A 7,546-nucleotide genomic window follows, 5' to 3' on the forward strand; every position below is an offset into this window, starting at 1 on the left:
GGAGGAGATCTCGGGCCAGGGGCTGTAGGTCTGTAGAGGGGGTCATGGTCACCTCACCGGGTGAAATGGGAGTGAGATGCAATCCCTGTGCCCTCCACAGTCTGAGAAGTAAAGGTTTTTAAGTTGTGTTTGTTGGAAATTTGGAGGGGTCTGCTAACGTCATCTGTATGGGCTGCCAGGACAAATTTTTCTGCAGGAGGCATCTTCTAAATTTCCATCAGATGACAAGACGGAGAGATGAACACGAACCTCCTCACGAAGCCCATTGAGCAGCATGGCTTTTCCATCGCTGCAGTCATCCGCCTGCTGAGGGGGAATTTCACAACTATCTTCCACTAAATGGGGCATTTGTGGTGAAGGGGGCAGCCTTTCTTGGGAACATGTCCCCCTCTCTAGAGGGGCAACAGATTTGTGACTCAGAAATAATATCTGAATGAAGTACTTTATTAGATTTTTTTTTTTTTAAATTTCAGGCTGTTTATTTTTGTAACTGTGCCAGTTGGGGAAAGACTAATCTGCACAAAAGAGATTTCTCATAAAAACAGTGCAGTAAAATACTTCCCAAAAGTTTTCTGCTGTTATAAATTTGAAACAGTATTATACATCAGTACTCAGTTAAAAGTCATCTTAACTTTTTTTCAGTACAGACAATCCAGTGATAGGCACCTGGAATAAAAGTTTCTGAAGTGCAGCCTCTACAGACAGCAACAAATGAGTGGAACAATGACAGAACAATCTGTTAAAAAGAAACAAAGGTATATGGTATCCATACAATAAAGACACAGCCAACTGATAAATGCATCTGTTTATATACATGTGCACACCAGAAGGAGACAGGAGAAGGCATTACAAGAAGCAGTGGTTGGTTTGGCTCAGCGATACCATTCAGGTTGCGCTACCTCTGCCACAAAGTTATCTACGAATAGTTGTGAGATAGGTGATGGATGCAAGAGCCGTATGCACGAAGTGCTGTATGCACTGAGTGCCATATGCGCAGAGTGCTGTATACGCTGAGTGCCATATGCACAAAAACCCATTCCCAGCTCCCAGCCTGAACAGAGCAGGCAGAAAGGTTAGAGGAATGGATACAACATGGTGCATCTGTTAGAGGTCAGGGACTGAGACATGTCGAAATCAATGTCTCAGTTACCCCATTAACATGCAGTAAGATGGAGTCCTAGCATTTTAACTGAAAGACTATTATCTAAACCTTCCCTGCACATACCGGATAAAATGAGCTCAATGCATTATTCCTTTGCATAGGTTTTGTCAGTGCAAAGCCACTAATTTTCTTTAAATAACATCAGGTAATGAAAGCCAAGACAGAGATGTGGATCTGTAATTCTGCAGGAGTTTATTTTTCCTTGCTATTAAAAGCTGCTGAAAGCCTGGGTTTTAACATATGTGTTATTTAGCTCACATGAACCATAGCAAAAGGAAATGTTATGCAGATGTCTTAGCTGCACTAATAGGAGGGTCGAAATAAATGGAGAGTAAACCCGCTAGTTCTTAATCACAAAAATAATGTGCCTGCCTCTCCTTGCACTGCTGTTGTGAGTCTCTTGGTAAGGTGGGTTACTAAGAGCCCTGCACACTCTTGCTTTGTGGAAACTAACGCAGCTGCTGGAAAATTTCCATAGTTCTATTAAAAGCTAATGAAAGCTACAAAAACTTAAGAATTGATTATATTTTTCTATAGAGATCCTGAAGTTTTAAGCACAAGTGTTTAGGAGCTGCTTGAGAGCAAACTGTGGTGAAGAAAAAAAAAAAAAGAATTTCTACTCTCAGGTAAAAAAACAGAAAGAGAAAAATGACCCATTCAGACCTAAATAAAGTGTGTCTTTACATTGTAAAGGTTGCCTCTTTTAAAACAAGCTAAAAAGCTGCTTGACATTATGCAGTATGGCCTCATTTTTTGTTTATGTATGTCAACATGATGTATAGATCTCTTAAGATGTCAAGCGCCCCATATTGTAATTTCTGTTACCTTTGAAATATGAAACATGATTTCTTAGTTGCAGTATGACTGCTCAGGCAATAAGCAGTTGTTTCATTGGTATTAGTAACAGAGGAGATTGTGCTGTTGTTGAAGCAAGTGCCCTCGAAAGTCATCAGACTACCAGGGAAGTGCACCGAGCAGCTGCATGCCTGGGGAAGCAGTAGTGTTTTGGGCTACAGCTGCCTGATTGTGCATGATGTCTAACGCCCTTGGTCATCCCTGGACCTGCAGGAACTCCCTGCAGGATTGGGCCATTGCATGAAACTCAGTTTTGAGCATTCATTCCCTTTCTTTGATTTAAGATGATTAAAGTTTGTATGAATTCATGTGTTTGGGGGACATGGGTGGCCATTCTGCCCTGCATTGGCATCCAACTCTCGACCTGCCGTTCCTGCATCCTATGGTATATGTATTATGGTGACTTAACTGGTGAGCAAGGGGTGAGACCTTAATTTAGGTAAGAACCAGAGTGAAAATATGGCAGCATAGATATCCCCTCCTTGAGCAGTGCAGGTCTGTTGGAGCCTATGAAGATTTGCTCAGGTGCCCAGCCTCTCCTGGAGCCCAGACTACCTGCATTGCTCAAGCTATCTAGTTAAAGCTAGCCCTAATTGCTGTATTTTTTAGAATTATTCTGAGCCAGTGCCAGGTTCTGTTCCTTAGCCTGGGGGACAGCTGCTGCCATTTGACCACATCCTTCCCATTCCCTCCCAGAGAGGGTGGCCGCATGCACATAGCCTTGGGAGTGTCTCCTGGTCCCTGCGGACTCCTGCACCCATGTGGGGATGGGATTGCCTGGGACAGCATGAGCCCCAGCACACCAGCAACCATTCTCCCAGCTTGATAGCATCAATGGTTGGGCCTGGCAGCATCCCTGGCAGTGTTTATTTTCCCGGGATAGGCATAGTCAGAGTGTCTCCACATGGTTCAGGCAGACCTTCCAGTAGAGTGGAAACAAGTCCTAAGCAGCGGCTCTACTCTCACTGAGGTGCGAGAAGGAGAGAAGACACACTGTTTCTAAAATTGGTCTGGGATGTGGCAAATGGGGCTTAAAAGCAGCCTTAACTTTTCTTCTCTTTGGGTAGGTATTTGCAGAACTTTATTGTAGATACCTGCTTGTACTGTTTAACTTGTATTTTTATAGGTAAAGTTGAACATGCAATGGGGAACACTGTAGGCAAGTTGCGTTTAACAGTTCATCTGGGCAGTGTCCTGTGTCCAGATTCCCCCCATAGCTGAAGTTCCTTTAGGAGGCATTTTTCGGGGAAATACTAGCAGATCATGCAAAGCTTTTCTGCCAAAGCCTTTCATGCAGTAGTTCTCTACCAGAAAGCTACTCAAAGGAATCATGTATTTGGGACCTATTCTAGTTGCACACTTCAAAGAGGTGCCTGATAACAGAATGTTTAAAACTTGCTAATTAAAAGTAATTGTAAACAGCTGTGACATGCTGCTACTGTTTTAATTGGCATTCATCACAGCTGCATCTGTATTATGCTGTCACTGGGATCCTGGTGTATTTACTCTAATCTCAGAATGTGTCACCTTCTGAGAGATTAGGAGGTCATAAAAGCATGAGAGCAACATATTTGTCAGGGTTGAAGGTCGCTAATCTGTGCCGAAAGCAGCCAAGAGGAGCAAGCCATGCAGAGGGACAACTGGAACAAGCAGCGACATTTTGCAAAAGCAGTGAGCTTTTCCATTTGGATTCTCTTTCCCAAGTATTTTTTCCATATTTCTGAATTTGTATTCTGCTGTCAGATGTCAGTGTAAGACATAAGGAAGGTGAATCAGAAGTATTCATTAGCTTGTTAAACTTAACTTCTGCCAGGCCAAGGTGGTAAAAAAACCACACAAAAAAACCCAACAAAAAAACCCCCATCAAATTTTGTAAGATCTGTAGCAGAAGCTCAGTTCTTTTGGATGAACATCCCTCCTAGCCTGTTACTAAGGGTAGGAAGAAGCACCTCAGCAGTCTGAATCACTGTGATATATTCAGCAGAGTATTCAGCTGTTTGCTTATGGCAGAGTTGCAGCTGTAACTGCGTTGTCCTTGTAAACCATTGGAATGTCAGATAGCAGTGGTTATCCCTAGCCTGGGTGGTTAGACAGATGTTTCTGTTAGGGTGAGCAGAGACACATCATAATTGGGATTGGTTATGAGACCAACTGGGCTATAAATCTTCTGCTCCTTGCTTATGTGTGCTTTGTCATGTAGAGACAATTAAATGATACTTTTTCTCTCCTTGTGAATGTAGCATTATGGCAGTGTTTGCTTAATTTTTTTTTTTTTTTACATAAAACAGTTATAACGTGTGCTGACCATCAGCTTGTAATGCTTCAACATGCTGGCTTACAGTGAGAAAACTTCACTATTTCTGAAACTAGAAACATTTCTTTGCTTTCTGTGCTCAGAAAGAGGCATTCATGAATATACTTTCACAGAGCAGAAGACTTATGACGTTACAAATTCAGAGGGAATAGCTGACATGCAGAATAGGTATAACAAAGATTAATAGAGCTGTGAACTTACCCATCTGAAAATCTTCAGCAGTTAGGAAAAAAGTTTTGAAAACTTGAGGCTGTGATCTGGCACCAAAATACAAACTGACACATTTTATTTATACCGGGCTCCTTTTAAAGTCACTCAGTAGGAGCCAGTCACTTTTGCTTTGATTTATGTCAAGTCTTTACGTGCATCATGCATAGACCTCTATCTCTTTTAGCAAGGAAAAGCGTGGGGTACTGTACCATGCTTTTGCCTACATCTCCGAGCTCTCCATAGTTAGTAACACTCTGAAATGCAATGATGTATGTGATCTTCAAGGAAGTTCCTCTGAAGATTACGTTTAGCATCTCAATTCAGCAAAGCAGTGAAACATTGACTTTGAGCCAGGGATGATTAGCATACTTAGACACATGGAAGCTTCTTGCTGAATTGGTTCCTGGATCTTTAAATGTCTCAGCATGGAGTTATATTTACACTGCTTTTGTGCAGGCGAAATGAAAAAAAATAGACAGTATTAATCAGCAAACTGAAATAGAGTGCAGCAATTTAGGAATGTAGAGGTGTGTAAGTGAGGGAAGGTGTGAAAGAATCCCAAATTCACAGGAAAGATACGATCGGTCATTTGTAGGCTGGAAAGAAATGTCAGAAATGTTATAATTTGCAACACAGCTTCAGAAAAAAAAATATCAAAAATCATATTGTATATCTTGGGATGGTAGGATGCTCCACGGCTTCATGGATAACTGTTGCTAAATTTGCTATAAACCTTTCCGAGTATCAGCTGTCTTAGGTCCATGAAAGTCAATACAAAATCAATATTGGCAACTGGTCTGCTGTTCTTACTCCAGCAATATTTCCGTTGGCTTCATTGCGACAACTTCCTCAGGGACTGGTTGCTTCCAGAGTTGGTATGGTGCTGCTTGATGAGAGAGAGTTCCAGCAGGCTTGTGCAAAAGCTATTTCCCGTGGAGAATTATTGCTGCCTTGGGTCATGTCACCCCTCATTCCCACTCCCTCTCTTTTCAGATTCTGTCCCAACATCACTCTTCCTGTAAAATATCTCACTTGTACTCTCTGAGCCACTCTATCAGGTTTTTGAGAACTTCTGGGTTTGTTGGGGGAATGGAAATGAGAAATGGAAACAAGAGACGTTATTTTTGTAAGAAGAAATTCACTCTTGTGCAGGAGTTAAGATTATATCATTATTAGCTAAGATCCCAAAGAATTCACTTTTCTGGAAATGGGTAAAAGGGGAATTTCCCCACAGCCTTCCTTCATTATGTTTCCCTTTGCGTTTTTCTTCTGGGATGTTTAGAAAGGAGCCAGGGAAAAACTGGCAGGTCTCCTCAGGAAGAGCATGTGATATCATGGTGGGAGCTGTTAAAGGTTGTTGGTTCAAGGAATCAATTATTTTTTGCTTGGCGTGTTTGAAGCCAAACCTGCATTTTTAGAGGGGGGATGAACCTATATTGCAAGACACTTCCTTTGTCTGTTCAGGAAAAAAACCCCAGTCCTTTGCTATAGGAACGGGGTCAGATGTCAGAACAGTACAATGCATGAGGAAAAATCCAGGGAGACTAATCAAGGTAGCTTTTAACATGAAGTCGAATTACCCCAAAACGTCAACAGATTCCTTAATTCAGAGATGTTCCCAAGATATCAAACTATCTGTTCCTGAAATCAAGGAGTCTTCACTTTCTGACAACCCAGGACACAAGCCCAATTCTTGCCCCAGTCTCAGTGAAGATTTCAGTGGCATTTGGATCCTTCGATGCTCCTTCACACTTGTCTGACTGTGTCAGGATGGCCACAGCGGCTCTCACCTTTCCATACCGCAACCTTGCCCACTTCACTATCTCCAGGTGCTGCAAGCAACACCTCCCACCTGCTATTAGTGACCCTTGCATCGCTTTTCACCCCTCCCTTTATAGGTTCTCTTCTGTGCCTAAAACCTGCTATCTCCTCCTCTGCCACCCAGTCTTCGATGATGCTCTCATCACGGCCACGAGGGGCTTGTGCCTGGGTGCTGGCAGCCAGCAGGTGTGCAGCTGGGGGCACCCACTCCTCTGATCATGGGAGCACAGGGTGCAGGTGCCAGGCACTGGTCCTCTCTGCTTGCAGCTCCAACACTTACCTCTCTGCTGACAATATAAGAGGAAACAATCACTTAAAAAAAAACCAACAAACAAAACCCACCAAACAACAAAAAAACCAACCCAAAAAAACAAACAGAACCACCCCACAAAACCCCTGACCTCCTCCCCTAAAAACAAAACAAAGAAAAAGAAACCCCAGACCAACAGAACTGTTTGGCACTGAATCCTCCTAACACGTCATTTCATCTCTGTTCCCTTTATGGGAATTCCTTATCACATTTACCACTTTGTACCAAGGTGGCTACAGCTTTTAATAAGTTTTTCCTGTGTTTTTTGGGGGGAGAGAGGGACTAGGGGAATGGAAGTAGACACGCACAGACCCTTGACACTGATGCTTTTGGATCATCTTCTGCCCCTTTGATGTTGCCTTATTCTGGGGAAAGCCCACTGAAAGAGGTTGAGAGAGAGATTCTGTGGGTTAGCAGCACCCCCCACCCCCTCCAGCTTTGGCAGGTATCTTGCATGCCCAGCTGAGAAGCCAATTTGCCACAGGCTTTTTCAGTAGTTCATAGAGGTTACAGCCTCTCCAGAGGGAATTCAGCCCACCTAAGAGATGAACAGCAGCTCTGTGTCTCTTCATTGGTGTTAGAGAAAACAGAGGTGACCAGTCTCATCAAAGAGGCATCTCTGCAAAATGAGCTTGGATGAGAACAGGTCTATAGCATGGGAGCAGTGGAGAGAGGACCTGTTATCTGATGCTGGGGTACGCGTTGTCATGAGTACTCAGAGGTGTATTTCCCACACAAAGCATTTGTTCTGTGTCCTGGGCTGGCTGATATGAACACTTGCATCCATGTGGAAACACACACACTTGACCTGCAGTGCCCTGCAGTCCTGAAAGCCCTTCCCTCCTCTGGCTCCCTCCCCTGCAGCCGCTGCTGC

Source organism: Haliaeetus albicilla, chromosome Z (genome assembly GCF_947461875.1).
Source record: "Haliaeetus albicilla chromosome Z, bHalAlb1.1, whole genome shotgun sequence".
In the NCBI taxonomy this organism is placed as follows: domain Eukaryota; kingdom Metazoa; phylum Chordata; class Aves; order Accipitriformes; family Accipitridae; genus Haliaeetus; species Haliaeetus albicilla.